The following is a 27,908-nucleotide window of genomic DNA, read 5'->3' as shown; positions in this document are numbered from 1 at the left end:
TAGTATCAATTTAGTATCAGTACCGAGGTAGTGTTGTCACGATACTGGAATTTCTAACTTCGATACGATACCTTGAAAAATATCGATATTCGATACTATTTTCGATACCACAGAGAAAAAAACTGCCACAATATTAAGGAGGTAAATTTCTTTTTTAAATTTAAAGATAAATATAGTCTAGAACATGACAATGAGGTATATGCATATGTACACTGCTACAGCCCTTTTCAGCTTCTTAGCTTTGAGTTTGTTTCATACTTTATTTGCTGTTCAAATATAACTGGTAGTGTAGGTCGTAAACTTTTTTTTTTCTTTTTAGACCACACTTTTAAAATTAACTGAACTGATCTAACTAATCTTAGAACTTAAAGATATTTGTTAACATTAGTTAACATGAATAAACAATGAAAAATACTTCCAAAACATTTATTAATCTTAGTTAATTTAAAGTTAGTAGTTAAAGGTAATTTAAACTATAATTTACTACTACATTAACTAATTAAAATCCAAAGTTATATCTGTTAATATTTTTTATTGGACCAGAGCTAACATGATCCGTTGTGTTTTTATTACCTACCGTTATCAAAGATTCAAATATTCTGTAACAAATGCATTGCTCATCGTTCATAAATGCTGGTTAATACATTAACATTATCTGACGAACAGATTTTAATGCCGGATTCATAATCAACGATACACGCAAGCAAACATGCGTGCATCACACACAAAAACAATGTTCTGGATAGACATTTAGACAAATTGCAGAATTTAAGTAATTTTTTTTTTTAAATAAAGTTAAATAAGCGCAGTTAATTTACATTTGACCGCAGTTAAGATATTAACGAACTACGGTAAAAAACGGGACAACACTCATATCAGCAACAATAATAGGCAATCTTATTGATTCAGATGATAATGTTAAAATGAGAACAGTTCTTCTTTATATAGACTCGGGTGTCTGTCTTTCAGGTGCTTTGCGAAATTAGTGGTGTTAGCACTGCTCTGTAGCAACTCTTACATATGGGCTTGCTTGTGTACTTCGGCTTTCCATGTTCATTTGTTTCATATCCGAAATATTTCCAGATAGCACTCCTGCTGTGTTCTTTATCAAACAAAGCCGGTCGCGGGGCACCGCACTCGCCTTACTATTCGCTTCACTTGAATGAGACGAGACAGGCACTGTGGTCACGCGTCTTTGTGGAGAAGTGAAAGTGACAGCTAGTATCGATACTTCGGGAAATTAGTATTGGTATCGTTCAGATATTTCAGTATCGATATTTATCGAAATATCGATATTTTTGACAACACTATACTGAGGTATTACATTCTGGTATCATACCGAAGCCAAAATTATGGTATTGAGCCATCCCTATGTGGCACTGCCACGGTTTTGAGACTTTAGGTACTACAGTAGCACTTCAGCACTGCTATAAAGTGCAACATGATCAAACACTCACAAAATTGCTTCAGTTTTTCCACAAAACCCTATTTAAGCAAGACCACACAAGCAAGAGCTCTACTATAGTGTTCTACAAGGCTGTGATTTCATGATTCCAGTCTCACCCCGACCTCACAGTGATTTCATTAGTCAACTCAACATACAGTCACCCATCAAGAAAAATTCAGAATAAAAAAAAATCATGTATGGATCTAATTGCAACAATCAGTAAAGCTATCTGTTGGTGCTACGAACACTACACTGTAAATTATTTTTGTTTTTATTGTTGATTGCTTATGTTTTTTCAATAGTCCCTAGCTGTATACAGGGTGTTACTGTAAATTGTTGTTTTTACAGTATTGTAAGTGATGAATAAGTAAGTTAGTAATGAATTGTTAGTGATGAATCTTTAGTTTTATGCAAACCAAAAAGTAAACATAGTTTATGCAAAGTTGTTTCACAGCATTCCAAAGTTCATGTTTGGTGAACTTTTGACCTGCGAATTCATATCATGTTAAACCATGTGTCCAATAGAAGATTGATACGTCATGGCATGACTGTAGTGCTGAATTAAAAGAACATAAATTTAAAACTGCCGCGATGTAGGCAAGTAAGATTCTGTAAGAAATGCTGGTTTAGAAGAATCTTGTTTCCACCTCCATCATCACTACCATCCTCATCTGACCCCACCACTTTCATCTTGTTTTTAGTATTCTAGTGTGTCTTGTACATTTCTATTTTACTCATTCCGGATAACTGCAGCATTTGATACAAGAGCTGTTGACTGACTTTAATTGTTAATTTTAACTTCACTCTTAAAAATAAAGGTTCTTTATTGGCATTGATGGTTCCATGAGGAAGCCTTCACATCCATGGAGCCTTTCAAATGTGGAAAAGGTTGTGTGTAGTCGGAAAAGTTTCTTTAGATTTTTAAAATGTTCTTCAAAATAGTTATTTTAAGAACTGTTCACTGAAAGGTTCTTCGGGGAAACAAAAATTGTTCTTTTATGGCATCACTGCAAAAACACCTTTTTGGAACCTTTATTTTTAACAGTGTGGTTTTAAAAATATTTTACAGCGTATTTTAAAGTTAAAGTTAAGATTTAGGTTAGGGGTTAGTTTTTGTCTCAGTGATTAACATGACCAATAAAATCTTTAAAATGAGTTGCACATGTCCATGATTCGGGCATAGCACTGTATTTCACAAAACAATAATAATAATTTTGTTTTAGATTATACTGTGAAGCTCTGTATTAATGCACTGTGTTTAATAATTAATGCAATTAATAAAGGAATTGAAATATTTTTATTTGATTCAAGTTATCATTAAAATCACAGTAAATTCAGAAAAATAGAATGGAAAATGTGGAATCTGAGAAACAACAGGCCATCCACTAGTCATTCACATTGCTATTGGCTGACTTTATGCCACTCCTGGCGCAAAAAGTCAAGCAGCAAAGCTTTGTCTGAGTATCTTCAAAGTATCTTCCTCATGATTACATTCCAGAGGTTTTCAATGGGTTTCAGGTCTGGAGATTGCTAGAAAAAAACAATCCTCATAGTTGGGGAACATTTAAGGCAGAGAGACGCAAGTTTTTTTTTCCCAGGACAACCTTGTACGTGGCTTGATTTATGTGTCCTTCACAAAGACAAGTGTGCCTGATTCCAGCCTTGCTGAAGCATCCCTAGAACATCACAGAATCTCCACCAAATTTCACAGTGGGTGCATGACACTGAGGCTTGTAGGCCCCTCTGGGCAAAGCTGAAAATTTTTTGCAAACCTGCCTCTTCTTTCCTTCTCGTGGATAAAGTTTTTTTTTTTGTTGTATTTTTTTTCAGTCCTGCCCCTAAGAGCCTGTTTTCGAACCGTCCGCACTGTGCAATTCACCCCAGCTGCTATTTGCCATTCTTTTTGTAGGTCTCTTGATGATATTCTACAATTGCTGCGTGACATTCGAGTTAGCTAGCAGTCATTCCGGTCAGTGGAGAATCATTTTTGTGCTCTGCTGGTCTGTAGATTTGTCGTCCCCAATGTCTGCAGCTTGTCCTTGTCTTATGAACCGCTTGTCTGTAAAATTTGTGATGAAAGCAATCTAATTATCACTGCATCCCTCTGCCAGTAAAGCCACAATTGGACCCTTCTTTTCCCTCGCTCAAAACTTTTCCATTAACTCTTTTAACATCATCAATAGTATTGATTTCAATTGACTCACAAAGAAATTCAAACAATAAATACCATCTAATGTGTTATGACACATCGCTGTATAGGCTTGATGCGATAGTCGGTGTTGACAGTGAAACCGATGTGAGTCCGCAAAATCCAGTTTCGTCATTTGTCCACCGTGGCACCGCCCCCACCGTCGTTTTAATTTTTTATAGTAATACAAATTATTTAGTTAAGTCAGAGAACAGACAATACAATTAAAATTGAACACAGCTGCTCTCCGAACGACAGTCAGATCGCAGATCAGATTTAATTTATCAAGTGAAGAGAGTGAGCCAAACTGGCCGACAAGAAGACAGAGGTGAGAAAGACATTATGATGGCATAAGAGTTTCAAAACAAAATGCAAAAGCGCCTGTTTTAAAACTATTTTGGATTTTGAAAAAGCCTGTTGACTTCTGCCATTTATCTAAGGTAATAGTGTAATTTTCATATTTATTTGGTTTCACATTGTTTGCTGATTTTTATTTATTTAAACTGTGTATTTTTTTTTTCAGTGCATCAAGGTGTATGTTGTGCCTCCAATGAACGGAAGTCTCGCCCATAGGCTTACTTCCGATTGAAGAATAAAGTGGATAGCACAAAATAAACATGAATTAACATCAGAAGGTATCCGGTTTCAACTATGGAAAGGGTTCTATAAACAATTTTTCAAGTGAAAGTCCACCAACGTTAATCGACTCTCCTTTCTGGATTGTTTGTCAGACAAAAGGGCTGCAGTGGCGATTTAGATTTCTTAATTTTAATCTACTTTTATTTAAACTGAACTGATATTGTTTTTTAAACCCTAGTATGTCGAGAAGTCGCTGTGTTCTGCACTGTGAAAGAAAAATTTGTTGTTTTCATTGCTAAAAGAAGATGATGTGAAGAATCAGTGGTTAGAATTATTTTTTTTTCCACAATACCACAGCAATATAATTCAAATATTTTGTTGTGTGCTTGTTATTTTACAGAGGACTGCTTCGCTAAACACTTGAAAGATAAGTCCGTACCTTCTTTGTTTGAACCAACAAGCATCTCTGAACCACAACATGAAAGTATGATTAATACATTATTTTATGCACTGAATTTACAAACAAAGTTTTTTGTGCCAATATGTGATGTATACCTAGTGCAGCTTGAGTTTTCCATGTAAACCCAGATATTACTATCCTAAAGAAATAGTTCTGATAAATTTTTGCGAACCCACTCTTTTGTTGAGGGTTTCATGTCTCGTTTTAATTACTTTGTTTAATAATAAAGAACGTAGACATATTTTGGTTTACAAACTGTATTGTTTCATCAGTTAGTCACGTTAGCACTGGGCTAACATATCCACCATTATTGTTTTGTGATGTGTCTACAGTTAAAAATGTAGCTGTGGGCACGATTCGCTTGCATTGTATACGGAAAGATCAATCATAATTGACTTGGCCAGCTGACCAATCAGAGCAGCATAGGCTTATGGAAGGGAGGGGTTTACATACCTTAAGCTCAGAACTGCTTTGAACAAATAGTTTTAAAATCATCACAAAATGATTCCAATATTAAATGTACATTCTGAGAAAATGACAATGGTTTCTGACCTTAGATGTATTTGAACCTGTTGTAGGGGACTCCAACACAATATTAGGACACTTTAAAATACTATATGACCTCGTATTTAAAGCATAAAACCGTATTTGTAGCACATCTGCCATCCAATAACAGCAAAATGCTTTGTGCTTTAATACCTTTGACATGAAACATTTTTTTTTTATTTGATGTGATTATATTTTTATACAGCCTGCTGTGTTTATTATTTAAAGCGATAGTTCACCAAGGGCATCCAAGATGTAGGTGACTTTGTTTCTTCAGTAGAACACAAACTAATCATTTTTAACTCAAACCATTGCAGTTTGTCAGTCACATAGTGATGTTTTGTTAACAAATTTCGGGAGGAGCTCGCGCAGATAATTAACACGGCCAATTCACCATCAGCAATCACACTCCCTATCCAATCACTCTCCCTATCCAATCACTACAGTCCCTTTAAATAACCAAGCAGTCCTACCTTCACTTATCTCTGATTTCAGCATTGGCAATCCCAATCGCCGTAACATGTCCGAGATACACTCGTCCTCCGAGGATTATTCCTCAGATGCCGATCATCCTGCAGCTCCTCCAGCCTCCATCCAGGTCGCCGCTCAGGCCACCAGCGCTCCGCAGGATCCACCAATCGAGCCCGCGGTTGCATCACGGGGCCACAGGCCCTCACGCACCGCCGCTGCTCGCACTCCGAGACGCCAGCTCACGCCGTCTCCACCACCTTCCAGATGTCGGGCATCTTCCCCAGCGTCCTCCTACGGTTCAGCCTTCTCCTGCACCCCGACCAAGGAAAAATGGACCGTAGCTGAGCTTCGCAAGGCGCTCACCAGCGCCGGCGTCGTCTTTACATGCCGTTCCTCTAAAGCGGATCTCCTCGCCCTCTACTCATCTCTCCAACAGCAGGAAAAGCCTAAATCTACCCCTCCCTCCAGGGCTTCAGGCAGAGCGCGCTCCGGCCGCAGCGCCCCCTACTCCACGTCAGGACGCAGCAGAAGGCCGTCACCAAGTTTGGGCCACGCCCCGGACACCGCAGTCTCCAGCCACGGCCACCCTGCTCGACCCTCGAAGCAGGAGCTCGCTGCTCATGCTGTCAGAAAGCCAGCCATTGCCTCCACGAGCCGCCGCAGCAGCACGAACTCGCCCACTCCAGCGGCCGATTCCCGTCCATAACCCTTGCCTCTCCTTTCTCTCCCCTTCTCATGGCCCGCAGCTCCGCCTTCCGCTCATAGCACGAGCATTCCTCCGCTCATGCCACAAGCACCGGTGCCCCTTATTCCCCCTCTCTTCCCCCCTCCCTTTCCTGTTTCAGGAGACGGCCGCAGCTCAGGCTTACCGCCACAATCAGTCCCTGCAGCCACTTTCCCTCCTCCCCAGGCCCGTCCTCCATTCTCATTGGCCTCAGCCACACCCCTTCCAGCCCCGCCAAATGCTTTGGTGCAGGAACCTCCCCCAGTTCCCAACTCCATCAGAACCCAGATACTAGCAGGTGCGGATGTTGATCTTTTTACCCTCTTGTCACCAATCTTACCCTCACCCGCCGATCGGCAAATCAACTGTGGCGATTTCTCAGTCACTTTAAAAAATTCAGCACCCGCCCAGTCACGCATTTTGTCATTTGCCGAGTTCACCAACGCCTTCACCCGTTACGCAGAAGTCATCTGCACTGTCTTTCCCCACAGGAGACGCGAGCTCACCGAGCTCCATAGTAGTGTTCCTGGGCTGCCGTAACATCTCTTGCGCGGTTTGCCGTTCTTTTTCCCACCCCACCTCCAGCTGCCCTTTCACCAATCCATCCATCCCTCCCGGCCCCGAATCATCCCAACCCAAATCCACGAGCTACGTCCCGCGTCTCATGGAGACCCCAGTTACCCCCACTCCCACACTTCGCCGCCGCCCTTCTTCCTCCGGCAACCAAGTCTGCTCCGACTTTAACAACGGCAGGTGCACCAGACAGCGCTGTCGTTTTATGCATGTGTGCAATTTTTGTGGTGGCGCTCATGCACGTCTAGTCTGCCCTGTCTATAAAGCTGCAAATAAAGATCAAAACAGTTATTTATCGACTCCCGTAAATGTCTCCCGCTTATCTGCTGAATTGCTTCATCACCCTGACCCTCATTTTGTATGTTATGTTCTTTCAGGTCTCACACATGGATTCCACCCCGGCGTCCTGAGCCTCCCCTCCCAAAACCTCATCTGCCCAAATCTCCACTCCGCTCTCACCGAACCCGAAATAGTGGACGGCCTAATCAAAAAAGAAATAGACTCAAATTTCATGATAGGCCCCTTTTCTGTCCCTCCCTTTAGCATCTATCGAGACAGCCCCACCGGCGTTGCCACCAGAAAATTCTCAGGCAAAAAATGCCTCATAATTGATCTCTCATCTCCACATAATTCCCCATTCCCTAGCATTAACAGCCTCATTCTGCTCGAAGAGTTTTGTTGGCCGCTTGGTTGGCCAAAGTCGACATTACTTCCACCTTCAAAGTTATGCCCATCCACCCAGATTTCTGGCACTTATTTGGCATTCGCTGGAAAAACGAATTCTATTTCGCCGTCCGCCTCACCTTCGGTTGCAAAAGCAGTCCAAAAATTTTCGACACGCTGTCGGAGGCAATTTGCTGGATCCTCTCCAACAATTACAATTTACCCTATCTGATCCATCTTTTAGACGATTTCTTAATCATCTCACCCCCAGATTCCGTCCCAGCCGCACACCTCTTGACAGCCCAAAAGCTTTTCTCAGAGCTCGGGAATCCCCTCGCCCAAGACAAAACCGAGGGTCCTAGCACTTCCATCGAATTTTTGGGCATCAATTTAGATTCCCAAAAATTCCTGGCTTCCCTACCCAAAGAAAAGATTGACAGAACGATTCTAGTAGCTTCCACTCCGTTAACGAACTCTAGCTGTACAAAACGCGAGCTGTTATCCGTTCTGGGTCATCTAAATTTCGCGATGCGCATCATCCCACAAGGCCGCCCCTTTATCTCCCACCTCCTCTCCCTCTCCTCCTCCGCACACGCCCTTGAGGTCCGCATTTCCATAACTGATTTGTGCCGCAACGAACTCAGCTTATGGATTTCCTTCCTTAAACAGTGGAACGGCTTATCGTTCTTTTACAGCAATTTGGTTTCTTCCCCAATCGATATCGAATTATATACCGATGCCGCCCCCTCCGTCGGTTTCGGAGGTTTCCTCCGGGGCCGCTGGTTCGCTTCTACCTGGCCCCCCGAGTTGGCAGATTTGCCTCATCAGCTATCATCCTCAGCGCTATTTGAGCTTTACCCGTTAGTGGCCGCAGCTTTCCTATGGGGCAAAGAGTGGTCCGCCACCAGCATCGTTGTCCACTGCGACTACGAAGCTACCGTGCACTGCATTAACAAAGGCCGTTCCCACTCCCCCGCACTTATGCCTTTGCTCAGACGCTTGATTTGGATTTCGGCTTGTGACCAATTTATCATAACTGCAAAACACATCCCCGGGTCAAAGAATCAAATCGCTGACTCTCTCTCTCGTTTTGCTTTTCAGAAATTCAGATCGCTGGCTCCAGAGGCGGACCCGCTCCCAACCCCAGTCCCTCCTTATTCAGAACCGATATTCCCGTAAACCACCTCTTCTCGAAGCATCCATCAATTCCATTCTCCAAGCAGTCTCCCCTAGGACTCTCCAATCCTATCTTACAGCATGGAAATGCTTTAAAACTTTCCACTCCGCCTACAGTTTACCTTTCCCTGATTTTCCCTGCTCACCGTCACCTCATTTATCTCCCATCTCAACTCTAATAAAAACCTCCAAGCCAGTTCTATTAAAGGATACCTAAGCGGAGTCCAGTTTTTCCACAAACTGTTATATGGCTCGCCTTCACCCCATATAACCAATTCTCAGACATCCCTCCTCATCAAAGGCATACAAAAAACCCAGCCCAGCCGCCCAGACCCCAGACAACCCATCACCCTAAAGATACTGACCAAATGCATCTCCACCCTCCGTAAAGGTTACCATTCCATCCATACCGCCCGCACATTAGACGCAATGTTTATCCTGGCTTTTTTCGGTTTCCTCAGATGCTCTGAGCTCGCCATTACATCTGGCTTCAACCCAGCCATCCACCCTACCATCTCCGATCTAGCAGTTCTAGACGGTGATACCATCTCTTACTTCATAAAGCAAAGTAAGACAGACCAAACTAAGAAAGGCCATTTCATATATATCTTTAACCTTCAATCACCCCTCCAACCTTTCCAAACCCTCCTAGCTTTCCTTCAGCTCAGGAAATCCCAATCCAGACTCCCCTCCGACCCTCTCTTTACAGATGACTCCAACCGCCCCGCCACACGCTTCTGGTTCCAAAAGCACCTTAAATCCATCTTGCTTCTCTCTGGCACCCCAGCTGACAATTTCTCCAGCCATTCATTCCGCATAGGCGCAGCAACCACAGCCGCTCAAAAAGGCCTCTCCCAACAGCAGATCCAAGCGCTCGGCCGGTGGTCATCAGAAGCTTTCAAAAGCTACATCCGATCAGATCGCGCTTTCATCAAGGAAACCCATCAAACCCTAATCGGCCAACCCGTTTTAGCGCCAGCCCACCCCCGTCCACGCCATCTCTAGCCCGCTTCAACCATCCCCTCTGCGTCCCATTTCCATGGGACATCTTGCTTTCGTTGAAGCCCCAGCTTATTTCCAATACGCGCAGCATGCACGCCCCCGCTTATCCCCCATATGCGCAGCAATGCACGCCCCCGCCGAAGCCCCCGCTTTTTTCCCCTTATGCGCAGCAACGATGGCTCCCGTTGAAGCCCCCGCTTATTTCCCGACGCGCAGCAATGCGCGTCCCCGCTGGAGCCCCCCACTATTCCCCCTATGCACAGTAGTGCTCGCCCCCGCTTTTCCTCTCACGCTCAGCAACGCATGGCTCCTGTTGAAGCCCCCGATTATTTCCCTACGCGCAGTAATGCGCGCCCCCGCTGGAGCCCCCGCTTATTCCCCTTACGCACAGCAGTGCTCACCCCCGCTTTTCCTCTCACGCTCAGCAACGCATGGCTCCTGTTGAAGCCCCCGCTTATTCCCTATACGCGCAGCAATGCAAAGCCCCGCTGCAGCCACCGCCTTTTTCCCCACGCAACAGCAATGCTCGCTCCCTCGAGAGCACCATTCATAATTCCCACCTGCCTCAAGTTTCACTCCCGCAAAATGCTTCCTTCTTTATCTACCCCAACATGCCGCAGAAGCTCCTCCCATACTATGTCTACTTCTAAACGTCCAGCATCCCTTCAGCCAAGTTAAGCTATTTTTGGGGGGTTATCTGGCTGCTGTCCTGCAGTTATTTGCACTTTGGGGGAGCGCTATTGGGTTCGGGCCAAATGCCGAGCTCGGACCCCTCTCCCTGGGCAGGGGGAGTGCCCCGGGCTCGGGAATGACTACCGAGCTCGGAGCCCTCTCCCGGACAGCACGCCAAACACGCTTAACTTTTACGCCGTTTATTATATGTAAGAGCGAACTCGTGAAGTGATGTTTTGTTAACAAATTTCGGGAGGAGCTCGCACAGATAATTAACACGGCCAATTCACCATCAGCAATCACACTCCCTAATCACTCTCCCTATCCAATCACTACAGTCCCTTTAAATAACCAAGCAGTCCTACCTTCACTTATCTCTGATTTCAGCATCCCTCCCACCCCCCTTTTATATTTCTCTTCACCTCCAGCTAGGGGGGAGTGCTATTGGGTTCGGGCCAAATGCCGAGCTCGGACCCCTCTCCCTGGGCAGGGGGAGTGCCCCGGGCTCGGGAATGACTACCGAGCTCGGAGCCCTCTCCCGGACAGCACGCCAAACACGCTTAACTTTTGCGCCGTTTATTATACGTAAGAGCGAACTCGTGAAGTGATGTTTTGTTAACAAATTTCGGGAGGTGCTCGTGCAGATAATTAACACAGCCAATTCACCATCAGCAATCACACTCCCTAATCACTCTCCCTATCCAATCACTACAGTCCCTTTAAATAACCAAGCAGTCCTACCTTCACTTATCTCTGATTTCAGCATCCCTCCCACCCCCCCTTTTATATTTCTCTTCACCTCCAGCTAGGGGGGAGCGCTATTGGGTTCGGGCCAAATGCCGAGCTCGGACCCCTCTCCCTGGGCAGGGGGAGTGCCCCGGGCTCGGGAATGACTACCGAGCTCGGAGCCCTCTCCCGGACAGCGCGCCAAACACGCTTAACTTTTACGCCGTTTATTATATGTAAGAGCGAACTCGTGAAATGGCAGTCAATGGGCTCCACAGCTTTGAGAGTCAAAAAAAACATACACAGACAAAACCAAATTAAACCCTGCAGCTTGTGACGATAAACCGAGGTCTTAACACACGAAACAATTAGTCTGTGCAAGAAACTAAACAGTATTTATTAGGGATGCACCAAATATTCGGTCACGGGAAATTTATCACCGAAACAACACGGCCGAAACAGTATGTTGACGCAAACAAAAACCACAGCCTGCACGTGCTTGTCTGAAGCAACACGTCTGCGCTGTGCACGTATTTCAGTATATCTGAGAAAGACCCATGGATAGCGATTTTCAAAACTTGTAATGACGAAATTTCAAGAGGGGGTGTGTCTGCAGTCGTGCGTTCAGTGATAAGAGCAGAGATCGAGACAGATGTAGCTTTCATTGAGTGAAAAACAATGGCTTTACGTTGGTGTTACGTCGCAATATTTTAAAGATATGTCTTTTCTATATACTGTATTTTTATAAATATTTATGTTTTAAACCATGGAGGTGAGCCAATGGATATCAAACAAGCAACGTGAAAACTGCGCAATATGTTAAAGTGAAAGTAAAAACTGACAGTGCTTTCAGCATCTGACGTGCATTCTCTCAGAGACAATGAGAGACGATTATACTTCATATGCTGATATTAATTTAGTCCCCTAATATTTTTCTTGTGCCCACGAACATGGTGGGAAAAAATAAAAAGAAACGTATTTTGTGTAAGGTTTGTTTTTGAAAGTCGGTTCTTGAAATAAAGCTCTTAATTTTCATTGACGACTGCAGTGTTATTAGGGGATAAGAAAGTCTTAATTATGATTTCAGGTGGTCTTAAATATGGGAACTGAAAGACAAGAATTGCGATGAAACTTCAAAAGGCTATCCATTGAATAAATATGAGCGCTGCACATTTCAAAGTCATTTGCTGCGCTGCTTAGTGTACTAGCATTCGGAAAGCGCCTCCTGCTGGAAGAGAAACGCGTAGACTTGTAAATGTGAACTGATGGATCCACAAGATAATGTGTTATAAAAATTTAAACAATTAAACAATTTAAACAAAGGCAGTAAAATATATGTATATGTTATTTAAGTAATATAATACTTGATTGATAATAATTGTTTAAATTAATATAATTGATTTATTCTTTGAAACTTTAATATTAATTTATGCAATTGCAATGCCTTGATTTTAGTAAGATTAGTACACAGTAATAGCCATAAATGCAATTGTACTAATAATTGGCATAATTGTTTTGGTGTTTCGGTTTTCGGCCTTGGTTTCCTCTTTTTCGGTTTTCGGCCAAGAATTTTAATTTCGGTGCATCCCTAGTGTTTATGTAACTTTTTTTTACCTCTGATTCACCGCAATGCCCAACTGTCCTGAGGGTGTTCACAACAGCCAGCGTGGCGAAGAAATTTACATTTTTGAATTAAACTAAAGTTTGATCTGTTAATTATTAAATAAATTTTGATTCATTAAATGATTATTAAATTAATGTTATTGTCGGCTACATGAAAACTTTAAGTTACACCACTATTTAAAAAAACCATGAAAATTTCGCTAAAGTTTAAGTGACAAAAAAAGCATGCAGAAATGTCCATACAGAAGATAAAATCCCTGCAACCTAGCAGTGTCCTAACATGGTCCATCACCCCTACTTCCCAGAAAGCTTTACAGTTACCTTTAGTCACAGGCAGGGGTGCATGGGGTGAGAATCCTGGATAAATACACACGTTGTGAGTGTGTGTGCAAGCTGACTAATCTCTGCTTTTGTGGCATCTTTCTAGGAAGCCCCGTGCAGCCATGTGAGCCAGACTGGCATCAAGGCAGTTTGTGTGTGTGTGTGTGTGTGTGTGTGTGTGTGTGTGTATATATATATATGCGCATGTGTGTGTGCGCGTGTGTATTTGACAGGTGTGGTTTAAGAGTGGATACGAGGCGAGAGGATTATTGATCCCTAGTGAAGAGTGGAGAGGACAGGGTGACCCAGGTGTATTCCAGGGTCACCACAAAAATCCACTGAGGCTGGAGTAATGGCACCCAGCTGTTTCACGCTTGAGGGCAGTGAGACAGTAAGAAATGACTGACTGACTGACTGTAAGCAATATGCTACAAATGAGAGATAAATGTGACCTATACTGTATGAGGTGATCTGTACTGATCAGAAATAAGTTACTATAGTAAATTAAAAAAAAAAATTGGGCTTAAATAAAAAGAAACAAAATGCAGTATTTTAAAATGCTACTTAAAAGTAGCTGGTTATTCTATTGTAAATGTTTAGTCAAAGTCCGGGGCCCTGCATCACCCATTGTCTCTGACCTGAGAAAGGTTGCCTGCACTAACAGAGTATCTAATAGGAAAAAAACTTGCAAAGAATGCCTCATGTCAACAGGGTAACATACTAACTACTTGTAGACTGTGGTTATTCATACAAGCTCACTCTCAATATTGAGAGCTGAGAGATTTTTAATCCAGCTGAGGGATATTTCAGGGAATCGTGTCAGCAATAGAACGTGAAAGTCAATCTCTTTTATAACCAAACTGCCTTTAGCACTACAAATAGGACTGATAACTACACTGTGAACATCTGTATTGTAAAGCGTTCTAGAAATACTTGACCTGAAAATACAATACTGTTTGACTGTAGCCTCTGTGATTTGTGCCGTTGTTAATGACTGCTGCAGTTCAGACAACTGCCACCGGAGGCAGCAAAGCACAATGGAACAAGGATAAAATAAGCAAAAAAAAAAAAGCCATTAGCTGTGCAAAGTTATACAGGAAGTTAAAGAAACTGTCAGGCCAGAAAATTCTCACAAATGTTAAGATGTAAAATGAGATGATTATAATCAAATATGCATATATGCACACATACATACATATATATATATATATATATATTCATTCATCACAAAATATAACAGTACTGTTTCACACAGACTTAACACATATACCCACACCTGTGAAACACTGAATCACATCTAAGCCTGTTTGTCCTAAAGTTGGGAGTCAACCAGGCACCTCTGATCACTGGAGACCGTCGTTCTAAACATACATCCTCAGTAAGACTGAGCATTAGAGTGTGTTGCACTAAAATCTCATTTCAAGCGAAACAAGGTTGTTGAAGTACATGCATAATATGCATATTTTTGACTGTTTAAGTTAGCAGGCAAAAGCAGCACTGTAACTATGCGTGAGTGTTAAACACACAAGAATGAGCTCATGGGCTCTGTGTTTACTCAACTGAGTTAAACCAGGTCCTTGGAGACACACCGAGCCAGGTGAGCAGACAGTCAGCTGACAGGAAGTGAGGGTGATAGAGACATAAAAGGAGAGAGACACAAAGTAAAGGACAAAACCTGCACGGTTTTCAAAGTGACTGAAAAATAATTTTAGGTTTTTTTACTGTATGCTTTCAGTAGTGCAACAGTGATTTTATTTGTGATGCATAAGCAGGCAGGAGCACAGCTTTTATGAATGGATTTTTGACCATGTGGGTGGCTATTATTGGCATGTCACACTATATACAAAGTGACTGTGTATGTGTGGGGGGGTGTGTGCTCTCCTGAAAACTGAGGTGTTTTCTGTAAAAGGCCTGGCCTATTGCATCATCTCCTGCTCTGTATTATATGACACACAGCAGATAATCTTGTCATTCTGTAACCTGCTCCTTCCTGACATGATGCTGAACTACAGTACACATTGCAGAGAAGTGTGAGCCATTAAACATCTTAGGCCAGTTTTTGAATATTCTGGCTGGTGTCCTCTGTCTTCATCCCACAATCCCAACCTGCCAAGGACCACATTAGAAGCACCCCAGGAAGCCTTGTCACCACTGACATATGTCCCTGAGGTGCGGGCAATGTAAGGCGATGCTGGTCCATTTGAAGAAGTGGACAGAGAAACGGAGAGGGGGTAGACATGGGTGTCACACAGGACGTAACAGATAGAGGGGTTAAAATAACATTGTGCTCTAAGCTCCTTCCTCGTACCTCTACGAAGAGCCCCAGAGTTGTCGGTCTTGGCTCCCCAGTCTCTCCAGGCATTTGTGACACCACTCCACAAGAAGCACGCTCTGAGCTATTTCGGCACACACAGACATACACTTCCTATGAGGTAAAAATAGCCACACTTCCCCTGATGGGAGCTAAACCCCCCAACCTCTTCAAGCCTCCCTTCTGTTCTGACAAACGCTCATACACATATTCTTATCAACAGTCAGAGCTGGTGTGAATGTGACTGATTGAGTTTTCCACCTTGTTAAAAAAAAAAAAAAAAAAGATACCCGAAGATGGCAAATCAGAATTAAAAGCCTGACAAAACAATTTCCTGGATATACAATTTCAATAATAAGCCAGGAGACAGAAACTGCACAACATATGCACATGGTCTCAAACGCTCACACACAAAGGCATTTTTAAACAGGTGTATGTCAGAACTGCTCCACCTCCAGATAAAAATCTAAAAGTGTCGGTAATGAACTCTTAAAAACCCTGTTCTAATTATAGAGCAGCTTGACTAAAACGGAAGCCGTGCAGAGTAGATAAGCGTACAGTAATTACATTTAGCCTGAGATTATTTCCTCCCGACACACACAGATGTTTTCACTGACTGCTAAACTTTTGCACCATGCCGATGTGCCAGGCACTCAGACAGTGACACACACATAAGCTGAGCTTATCTCAGCCCAAAACAGCACTGTGCAGTCTTTGTGGTGTGTTTTGAGAAAACATAACTCATCAGGCAGATATTTAGGACTGACGTGTTTCTCTCCCGTTTATGAAGGAAACAGATGACCACGGTGTTTTTTGTGTAAGCCACAGTCATCCTTACAGCCTACAATAACATGACAAGCACAAATTTACCATAAAGGAATTTAGTGTAGTACATCCAAATCAGGTAATAGATACAGATCTTGAAGCAACTATGGGGGGCAGTGTTGTTTTCGTCAACGATGACGAAATCATTTCGTTGACGCAACTTTTTTTCATGACGATAACGAGACGATGACGAGATAAAAATGGCTCGTTGATGACTAAAACATGACGTGACGTGTGTGAGTTTTCGTTGACGAGACGAGAATAGACGAAAATGTTAGTGGGTGGTCAGTCAGACGTTTAAAATGCACGACATTTCTGCTTATTGTGCATGCCAATTAAAACCTAAAAAGTATCTGCCGCTATGGCAAGCCGTTTTAGCATTAAATACTCTTTGCCATACTAGTAGGCTATGGCAAGCCGTTTTAGCATTCTATCCTTGTTTGGTTACGCCCACCACGTGCTCAACATGTCACATTGTTGTCACTCAGACAGACAGATGATTAACCATGATGGCGGCAGTTTGCACATTATTTCAAATATGTGACCCTGGACCACAAAACCAGTCTTAAGTCGCTGGGGTATATTTGTAGCAATAGCCAAAAATACATTGTATGGGTCAAAATTATTGATTTTTCTTTTATGTCAAAAATCATTAGGAAATTAAGTAAAGATCATGTTACATTAAGATTTTTTTGTAAAATTCCTACTGTAAACCTATCAAAATGTAATTTTTGATTAGTAATATGCATTGTTAAGAACTTAATTTGGACAACTTTAAAGGTGATTTTCTCAGTATTTTGATTTTTTTGCACCCTTAGATTCCAGATTTTCAAATAGATGTATCTCGGCCAAATATTGTCCTATCCTAACAAACCATACATCAATAGAAAGCTTATTGAGCTTTCATATGATGTATATATCTCAGTTTTGTAAAATTTAACCTTATGACTGGTTTTGAGGTCCAGGGTCACATATATGTCTTTTATGTCTAAAACCATTCCTTCATTATTGTAATTATTGGTGAAAATAGGGCTGGGCGATATGGCTGAAAACTATATCACGATATCAGTGTTTCATATTGGTCGATATCGATAATTATTGATATTTTTATGACCCATTTAAAATAAGGACCAGGAGAAAAATATATTACACTCAAGCATTTTTATTTTAAACTTAACCTGCCTCTGATCATAATCCCCTGTAATAATATTAAGACAGAAATGTCAACAACCATGGAAAACTCAAATAATTAAAATGTAAACATAAGTCTAAAGTCACAATATACACTTAATTATCTCTTAATCCTCAAATCAAACCCCATTCATTGTTGATGAAGTGAATGGTCAAGCTAATGTATGGCCCAGAAGTACGGCTTGACCACAGGTCAGAGGTTGTTGCAAAGTACTGATTATATTTTTTTCGGCACAGATTGCTGGTTGCCAGTAGCCAACATTACTTCTTTCCCGGTACTTTAGCCTATACTTTGTGTAATAACAAAAATATTTATTTAAGTGAAAAAATAAGTCCAAAACTTTCAACATTTTGAACAATAGGGCCTTACAATCTTTTTTTTTTTTTTTTTCAGGAATTGTTTTAATTTTTCTGATAATCAAATGAAAGCAAAATCACAGACGGAGCTTTACTGTTAAAATTAATACATAGAAGAAAAATTATATTCAGTTAAAAAAAGGTTTAATAATAATAGTATTTTTTCAACAATTAAGTGGTGACTCTTTATTTTATTTTTTATCATATATATTGTTTTATGTAAATTTAAATGTGAACATATAAACACCTACATTATACTGTACAGTAATACAAGACTAATATTGTTCTGTTACATGTTAAACCTTACTTTTATTTTGACAGGTTGCCGTGAAGTTTCAGTGTGTAATACAGTATGAATGATGCTAGTTTCACTAATGAAATGGTAAAATTGACAAAAAGTGACACTCACAGCAGCTTTGGAGATGTATTTATTGGAGTTTGTCTGTTCATGTGAGATGCAAAGGCCAAAAATTAGCGGGAGCGTCACGTGTGCAGTATGCGTGTAGTGAAAATAAAACGCGTCTCCTCCATTCATACATATAGAGGCAAACGGAACATGCAGGATTCTTATTGAAACGGTCTTTTTGCATTTCAGTTTTCACAGACACTAGTCCATATCGCGATCTGAATTAATTAACAGACCAACTTTTGATTTATTGGTCCAAAAATCTACGAATTCCACGGCATTCCGCCCTATAGTAAAGTCCGTTTTTATGAATGGAGTCCGCGATCCCGTCTGTGAGTAGACATTGTAAACGCGCAATCATGTAGAGACAGAAATCAAATGCCGTCGTGTAAATAAGATAAATAACATAAGGCTATTTAGTTTGTTTAATACAACAACATGGACCCGTTCTGTAGGAAAGATAACCTTAACTTCTATTGTGATCTGGCGCTATGAACTGAACGTTAAAGGGGGGCTGGGCGGGCCGATGAAGAATACAAAATATTGAACGTTTTATCGAACACATTTTTTATTGATATCGATCTCGTCTATCGTGATATATATCGTTATCGTTTTATCGCCCAGCCCTAGGTGAAAATAGTTGATCCGTAAGCTCACATTGTGTTGAACTATAGATCTGCTATTTTCACAACTTATAAGTGACACTACCCAACAGCAAATACTTACTGACCTACATTAATTTGTTAAAAGACTACTTTCCCCCTTTTTTTTGACTAAAACTAGACTAAAACCTTTTTGACTTTTCGTCGACTAAAATTGGACTAAAACTATCAAATATAGAAGTGACTAAAATTTGACTAAAACTAATAAGCATTTTAGTCCAAAAGACTAAGACTAAGACTAAATCTAAGATGGTTGTCAAAAACAACACTGATGGGGGGCTACGTTGGGAGGCAGGTCATGGCTCATGACAAACAGAGAGTCGAATGACGGAGTTCCAGGCACTGGAGAGCACAGAGTAATAAGATACAGAGCGCTCACCTTTGTTGTCCATTTGACCCTCCACACAGCTAATGATGGATGGGACAAGGGTAGAGAGCCGTGTGGCATGTGTGCAGTGCAGTAATACATTTGCAAAAACACACACGCATAGACACACAATAGTGCCTGCTGCAAATGCCCGCTCTCTCAAAGCTGAAATCAACTTCCAAAAACATTGAATCGCTACAAAAGAAAACAAACATTCCCCTAGACAAAAAGACACACTTCAACTCGTTTTCAGGTACTAACACACCTTCATGATGACATCAGGAACTTGATGAACTTACCAGCTGTCTGATCCGTAGGAGGACTGTTGGTCACTTTAGTTTTATGGCCAGTGTGTGTGTGTGCGCGTTGCACAGCAATAGGTTCACACACAGCATGCAGGCAGTCTGTCTGTGCAGTGGGTGACTTCACAGGCTGCTAAGTCCATCACACCATCGTGCACATCTCCATCCATTGGGATCCACTGCAACTGTAAAAATATATTAATATTACTATTACTACATTTATATTGAAAATAAATAGAAAACAATAATAAAAAAGAATGCAATATACAATAAATATATATACATATACATATAATAAATAAATAAATATACATGTATACACACACACGCATACATATATATACACACATGCACACATCACGTAACTGTGTCACTCTTTATGCACTCTGTAATAAGGCACTTTACGGATTTGGCGATATGGCCTAAAAATAAAATCCCCGATTTTTTCACAAAAAATCCGATTTACGATTTAAATCGATTTTTCCCCCCTACTACTTTTAGCATGTAAAGAAACCCCAGCTTTTCCACAATATATATGGGCACCATATATTTTGCAATATACATTGCAACTGCATCATTGATCGCTTTCCACCAGGCCCCATTCTTATCATACCAGACACAGTAAATGTTTGTAAGACAAATAAATATGAGATGGGAGGAAAATATATATTTCCATGCTTTTCTATTGCACTTACATCGTATACAAAAATATACAATTTTGAACACAGAAATATTAAATGATTTAAATAACTGAAACGATCTCCCAGCAGGTGGTGGTAAGACACTGATTTAATTACTGAATCATATCATTCATTTGATTCGTTCGAACGGATGGTTCATTCAGGAATAAAGCAAGTGACTCTTTATGAATGGGAAATTGAATCATTTCACTAGATTCGTTTAAAAAAACCACGTTCATTAATAAACAAAACACCGCTGTGTTTGAGTGGAGATGCGCAGCGGCTCAGCTGTGACTTGTTTCAGACCACTTTTGATGACAAAATAGAGCAAAATCAGGCAATAGTGTTATAGTCAGATAATGTAAGTCACTTAATAATAACTTCTTGTTTATTTAACTGTTATAATGAATCAATATCTCATTTACAAACTCCCTTAAAAATGACTAAAAGCTGTCACTCATCTTAGTTCGCAATATCACAAAGCTCTATTATAATAAACAAAGCTACTGCCCATTCAGTCTCTCATTTACACTCTACACTTGAGATACATTAGTCAACGTGCAAAACACATAGAAACCTTTGAAGCTCCACTCAGCACAAATACAAATATGCTGGTCGGGTCAGTCACACATGGTGCTCCTAAATACTTTTTCATAGTCGTACGCAGTAGTTTTTTTTTTTTTTTGCCCTTGAACTGCTGGTCACACCGGTGCGACCTAAGATTCTTTTTAGTCGCACCATTGAGAAATTAGGTCGCACTCTAGAGCCCTGATATGCAAATAATTCGCCATTGTCTTCAAACATCTCTCTACTCTGTTTATGTGGTAAGTAAAATTGTATGTACTGTAATGTAACAGGCTAACTTGCTAGCAAGCAGCTAATCATGTCCCCTTAGTAACTCACGTTATTTTACCAGAAGGCGTTATTTGTTTTCCGTTATGAATACAGCGGTTAAGGCGCGCCATTAATTATTCTGCCATTGGTGCAATTACAATGTATCTAATATTTTTTATTAAAATAATCGCGATACCTCGATTTAATAAAAAATTAAATCGTCTTAAAACACAAATTCGAATTAATCGAAAAAAATCTAAAGAGTCGCCCAGCCATAGCTAAATTTTAAAAAAATTCCATTTTGCATTAAAATTTTGTTTGCACCTAAACCAGGATTTATCACTTTTGCCTACACACTGAAAAGTCAACCTTTAAAGGAGTAGTTCACTTCCAGTACAAAAATGTACAGATAATGTACTAGGGATGCTCATATTGACCGTTTAACCGTTAACCGACAGTAAGAATTTTAACCGATTATTACTATCAGTTAAACTGTTTAAAAGGGTTTTTTTCTATTCTTTTTTTTTTTACGTTTGCTGCATGGTGAAAGAAATAATGCTATTTGTAAGTTATCTGTTTACTCACGCGCGCTTGTCGACACGTGCAGTGTGGCTGTACAGACATATTTCGCTTCACCTTTACTTAGTAAACAGATGTAGTATATGCAACTCAATGACAAGTGGCGTTATTGGGTTATTAGAGAGTGAATCCGTGAGTGAATGTATTCAAATTCTGAATGAATTATAGTCTAGAAAGTGCGCAACAGGCGCTCCCGTTACAATCACTGGAAAGCTATCACTCATCCTAGAGTTCATCGCAATCTCATAAAGTTATTAAAAAGTAACAAATTAACCTTTACACTGCACAATTAATCTCTTATTTTCATAATGCCAACACTTTGTTTGTTTTAATAAGAGAGTTCGCGAAAGTGTAGAAAACAGCAAAACTGAAACCGGCACTTTGGTTGGTGAATGGATTGTAACATAGCCTCCTCTGATTGGCCACAGTGATAATCTAAATCAACATACATGTCTTTGATTGGCTATTGCTGAACGCTGTAAAACACGCGCTTCTCCACACGCATATGACAGTGGATGGAAGTCCCGAACCGCAAATTGAAAGGGTTTTTGTGATGGTGTTTTTTCGCGGATCTAAGAGTTAACAGGCAGCGGTCCTGCCTATCCGTACAGCATGTGGACATGTTAAAAACTAGGCACACTGAGGTATTGGCTGGCCTGCTATATATTTTTATGTCCGACGAGAAGAATAAGACCGGTACAGTTCTTCAAAGCGCATAAAAGGATTCAGTGTGTTTTAGTTTTGTCATCTTAATTAGCTAGTTATTTAATTTATACATATTTAGTGTAGGCCTATTTATATTATTCTTTTTTTTTTTCATTTTTTTCATTTCTCTGTTCTCAGAACCGCTGCTGATGCGTGATAATTTAAGTATATGTCAATACAGTTTTTGTTGTTGCTCTGCACGTTAAAATAAAACATTTGCTTGTATTTTTAATGTATCATCACAGATACTCGTGCATTATATTTTTATTTTAAACTAATTTATTATTCTAATTTTATCAGTTAACGGTTAATGTTCGGATAACGAGCAGCGGTTGTCGGTCAGGAAAATTAACCGAAATGAGCATCCCTATAATGTACTCATCCCCTTGTCATCCAAGATGTTCATGACTTTCTTCAGTCGTAAAAAAAAAAAAAATCATGTTTTTTGGGGAAACATTTTAGGATTTCTCTCCATATAATGGACATGTATGGTGCCCCCAAGTTTGAACTTCCAAAATGCAGTTTAAATGCAGCTTCAAATGGCTCTAAATGATCCCAGCCAAGGAAGTGTCATATCTAGCAAAATAATCGGTTATTTTCTTTTAAAAATTAACATTTATATACTTTTTAACCTCAAGTGCTCGTGTTGTCTAGCTCCGCGTGAACTCTGTGTATTCAGGTTCATAACTGTTAGGGTATGTTGAAAAACTCCCATCTAATTTTCTTCTCCAACTTCAAAAGTGTCCTACATCCCCAGTTTTTACAAAGTGAACATTCAAAGAAGGACAAACAGAGATGTAGGATGATTTTGAAGTTGGAGGAGAAAATGAGATGGGAGTTTTTCGACATACCCTAACTGTCATAAACCGGAATACACAGAGTTCATGCAGAGCTAGACAGAATAAGCATTTGAGGTTAAAAAGTATACAAAGTGCATTTGGTTTTTTTTTTTAGAAAATAAAGCATGTGGACATGTTAAAAACTAGGCACACTGAGGTATTGGCTGGCCTGCTATATATTTTTATGTCCGACGAGAAGAATAAGACCGGTACAGTTCTTCAAAGCGCGTAAAAGGATTCAGTGTGTTTTAGTTTTGTCATCTTAATTAGGTAGTTAACTGATTGTTTTGCTAGATAAGACCCTTCTTCCTCGGGTGGGATCATTTAGAGACCTTTGAAGCTGCATTTAAACTGCAGTTTGGAAGTTCAAACTCGGGGGCACTATAGAAGTCCATTATATGGAGAGAAATCCTGAAATGTTTTCCTCAAAAAACAATTCGTTTACGACTGAAGAAAGACAGACATGAAAATCTTGGATGACAAGGGGGTGAGTACATTATCTGCACATTTTTATTCTGGAAGTGAACTACTCCTTTTACACTGAATTCAAATACAGCTGCAGTTCAGTGGAACTCGAACATTGCAGCTCTTTCACCAGAACTCACCAGTCACCACCCTAAATACTTCTGCCATTGCTGTATGTATTTTGTATTATAATGTACTGTTATGAAATAGCCTGAATTGATCGTATCACTCCTGCTGACTACTGATTGTACTCTGACGCCATTCTGAATGAATACACTTACACACCCACACACAGCTCAGGCCTGCTGGGAATGAGCACAGCACTGAAAGACTCATAACATTCAAAGTTCATTTAAATGTGTCATAATTATCCCACTGAGACACCATACAGCTTTTTTTCCCCCACAACTTTGAAATATGTTCTTCAGGATGACAAGCAACACATATTTATGTCTGGCCTTCATAAGAATACACCATTACCAAACCTAAATTCGTAAATTAGCCATAGCTAATACATAATAATTGTATGATTATATCATTAGAATTATAAATAACTGTAATCCATGCAATTTTATAATTAGTGGCAAAAATGGTCAATTTCCGCACTAAAATTCTTTCACTGTAAACTACTTTCATTTGGAGCATGAAATATAGGGGAGTGGTTTTATTGCATCATGTGTCAGTTTGCACACAGCTGAATGGTCCAGTTTTGGTTTGCAACCTCTAACCCAGAGTAAAACCTGCTTCAAAGCAGGTTAACAGTGTAGCCTAAGTTACCATGGTGATGGACACCATTAAAAACCAATCTACCTTACTGAGCCTGAAAACAAATGATCAAACTAATGTCAACTTGGGTAGCCTGGGTAGCAAATGAAACTGGCTTCATGCAACAGGCCTCAAAACACAGGGCTGAAAAATTAAACTGATTTTTATTTTATATCAACTTTAAAAATGATAATTATACTTTGCCATGTGGCAATGTTATAGTTGCCCCCAATGTTACAGCCATGATATAATCTAGTATGCTAACTAGCTACACCTATATTAGCACAGGTTGGTCATGTTAATTTATCAATAACCTAGAAATAAAATGCATGCAAGTTTATATTCGCAGTTATCTAAACTTTAGTGTTTTTGAATGTGAGAGTAAGATAACATTGTTCAGCTTCCCAAAGAACCCAGTATTACATCAACAGTGGACGCAGTTTGATTTTCCAAGCCAGCAACAGAGTTTCCCAAGTGTGTTTGGTTGTTTCTGTCATTTCGGTTATGAATGTTTCATAAACAAGGCCCAATTCAACACTGGATTTGTACGTTGTTTAATACTGAAATTATGGAGCAGTCCCAGTAATATAAAATCCCCGTCAAGAGTCAGAACCGCAGACGGCAAGTAAAACTGCATCAAATTTCAAATCCGATTTCAGACTGCACGATTTTAGCCCCGATTTTGACTCGCCGACAGGTTTTGAGAAATCGTTGACAAATGCCCGAAATCACAGGCAAATCGGTGCTCCTTCACGCGAGTGACAATCACACAGTGTGAACTACCAAAGATGCGATCTGAGAGAATTGCCAATGAGTTGCCAATACACGTGAGATATTTGGCATGCTAAACATCTGGACCTGTCGGCGATTCAACTTTGCGTTGTTTCCATGTCACTTCTCGTGTGTGTTTGGTTGTGAGACGTAGTTTGCGCACCGTGACAAAGTTGTCGGCGATTCTTTCTATTGTAAAGTCATGCAGTATGAAACCCCCTGTTGCCGATCCATCTTGCAGTGTGAACACAGCAGTGAAGGAATGCCACCCCAGACAGTCATGCAGTGTGAAAAGATCTGTGACGAAACTACTTTGAAAATCGTGCAGTCTAAACTCGGCATAAGTGCTTGCGACTAAAAAACAACTGCGTGCAACTATGAAAAATTTAGGAGCACCAGTGCAACTGACCCAATCAGCATATTTTGCACTGAACGAAGCTTCAAAGGTTTCTACGTGTTTTTTCAGCATTGAGTAATGTATCACAGACATATCTTTTCATAAACGAAATGTAGACAGGGTATAAATAAGAGATTCATTGTGCAGTGTAGGGAGCTTCGTTGATTATAATGGAACTTTGTGAGATCGCTTTTAATGATTATTGAGGGAGTTTGTAAATGTGATATTGATTTTAACCCCTTCTGCTCTGCGGCATATTTGGGATTTTGTACTGATTTTGGCATACCTGAATTTAAAATAGCACCCTACTCGCATACATTGGAGTAAATTGATAAAAATGGTCTCATTTTACAGAAAAAAAATCTGAATTTTAACACATGGGTGGAATAATTAGTATTTTTTTAAATTGTATTTTTTTCCATAATTTTATGATAAACAAAAAATAATAACAATTTAGCTTTTTTTTTAATTAATTTAGTTTTTATTTGAACGTCTGTTATTTGTGATCTGTTTGGTCTATGATCCTGCAGAAAGATTCTTTTCATTCCACTGTGTCACTGGAAAAAAAATTTCTTTGTGCCTTTTTTTTTTAAGTTACTTAGATTTAATTGAAGGGAGGCAAATATACAAGAAGTTAATATTAAGTGACTTATATTGTCTGACTAAAACAGTATTGCCTGATTTTGCTCCATTGTTTCTATGAAAAAGTTTGAAACAAAGTCAAAGCTAAGCCACTGCGCATCTCCATTCAAACACAGTATTGTTTCGTTTATGAATGAATTAAATGAATCTAGTGAGTCAGTGAATCAATTACCCACTCATACAGACAGTCACTTACTTATTCCTGAATGAATCAGCCGTTCAAACGCCACCTATTATGAAATTAATTGCACTCATGTCACCTCTGAGCCTCGTTACACATCTGAAAATACACTTTTGAGTTCTTCTGTGCCACCTCTGTAGTACAAATTAATTTTGTTTTTACCAATTTCATTTGATTTGTAACTTGTTCTTATACTATTGCTTTAATTAGCCATTTTAAAAAGCTTATAAACTATTTTTTCTTATTTGACAAAAAAGATGACATACTAATAATAAAGTTAGAAGTGCTCCTAAAAATAAAAGTAAGCAAAGAGTCGAGAAGAGAGCATATCTGATAGCAAAAAGATCTTGAGACATGATTCCCTTAAGTTTCCTCAAGGTAGAGTGGTTTAAGAACAGAAAACACTGCGCTGTAAGAAACTTTGCTTAGCACACTTATATAATATTGTTAACACACATTGTTAACAATACTATATAACAGTGTGCTAAGCAAATATTGTTAACACACATTTTTAACTAAAAAAAAAAAAAACTTGAGATATACATGTATAACATTGTAATGCCCATTCATAAGCTGGTTCAGAAATGTGACAAAAACTTGATTATTAAAAAACAATGTTCTCCTTAAACATAATTTAAATATAATTTACATTTTAATGAGCACAAATATGTAGAGATGCACCGAATATTCGGCCACTGAAAATTTTGAAAGATTTTTATCACCGAAACAGTATGCTGACACAAACAGAAACCGCGGCCTGCACGTGCTTGTCTGAAGCAACACGTCTGCGGTGTGGACGTATTTCAGTATATCTGAGAAAGACCCATGGATAGCGATTTGCAAAACTTGTAATGCCGAAATTTCAAGAGGGGGTGTGTGTGCAGTTGTGCGTACAGTGATGAGAGCAGAGATAGTGGATAATTCAGCAGCAAATTATTTTTTGGAAAACAAATAAAAGTGATGTACTAAGTCTGGTAAAATATTACACATAGCTATTTGTATTATTAAAAAATCCATTCATGAAAAACAATGCATTTATATAAGTATATACTATAACATTAGAATACATTTCTTTTCAATGTATAGCATTTTTTTAAATATGGCAACAACATATTATAGATAGGACAAAACAAATACAGTGCGGCACGAAGCGCTTACAATATGCGCATCCGGTGTGCAGAATGATGCGCTTGAAGCAACACGGAGTCACAGCATGCAGCGCTTACAATATGCGCATCCGGTGAGCAGAATTATGCGGTTGAAGCAACACTGAGTCACAGCCGTCTATGGTCACAGCACGCAGTAGTAAAACATGATTTAGAACAGTGGTTCTCAACCTTTTTTGGGCCACCGCCCCCCTACCCATTATTCAGGTCCCTCACCGCCCCCCATCAAATAAATCATAGTCTAATTGTCCTCACTAAATATTAAAGTTTTGTGTTTATAATAAGGACTGTT

The 27,908-nt window shown here is 40.0% G+C and overlaps 1 protein-coding gene across 1 annotated transcript in view; it reads right to left on the bottom strand.

Annotated features, from left to right (window-relative positions):
- The window catches only part of tnk2b (tyrosine kinase, non-receptor, 2b), a 124,139-nt gene that overhangs the window by 72,111 nt on the left and 24,120 nt on the right, over window positions 1-27,908 (bottom strand). Inside the window, exon 2 of the mRNA XM_073848674.1 lies at window positions 19,590-19,777. The gene's annotated coding sequence lies outside the window, so the exon portion shown is untranslated. The remainder of the gene's footprint in view (window positions 1-19,589; window positions 19,778-27,908) is intronic.

Source organism: Garra rufa, chromosome 10 (assembly GCF_049309525.1).
Source record: "Garra rufa chromosome 10, GarRuf1.0, whole genome shotgun sequence".
NCBI lineage: Eukaryota > Metazoa > Chordata > Actinopteri > Cypriniformes > Cyprinidae > Garra > Garra rufa.
Note: the sequence above shows the minus strand (reverse complement) of the source record. Positions and strands in the feature narration are given on the sequence as shown.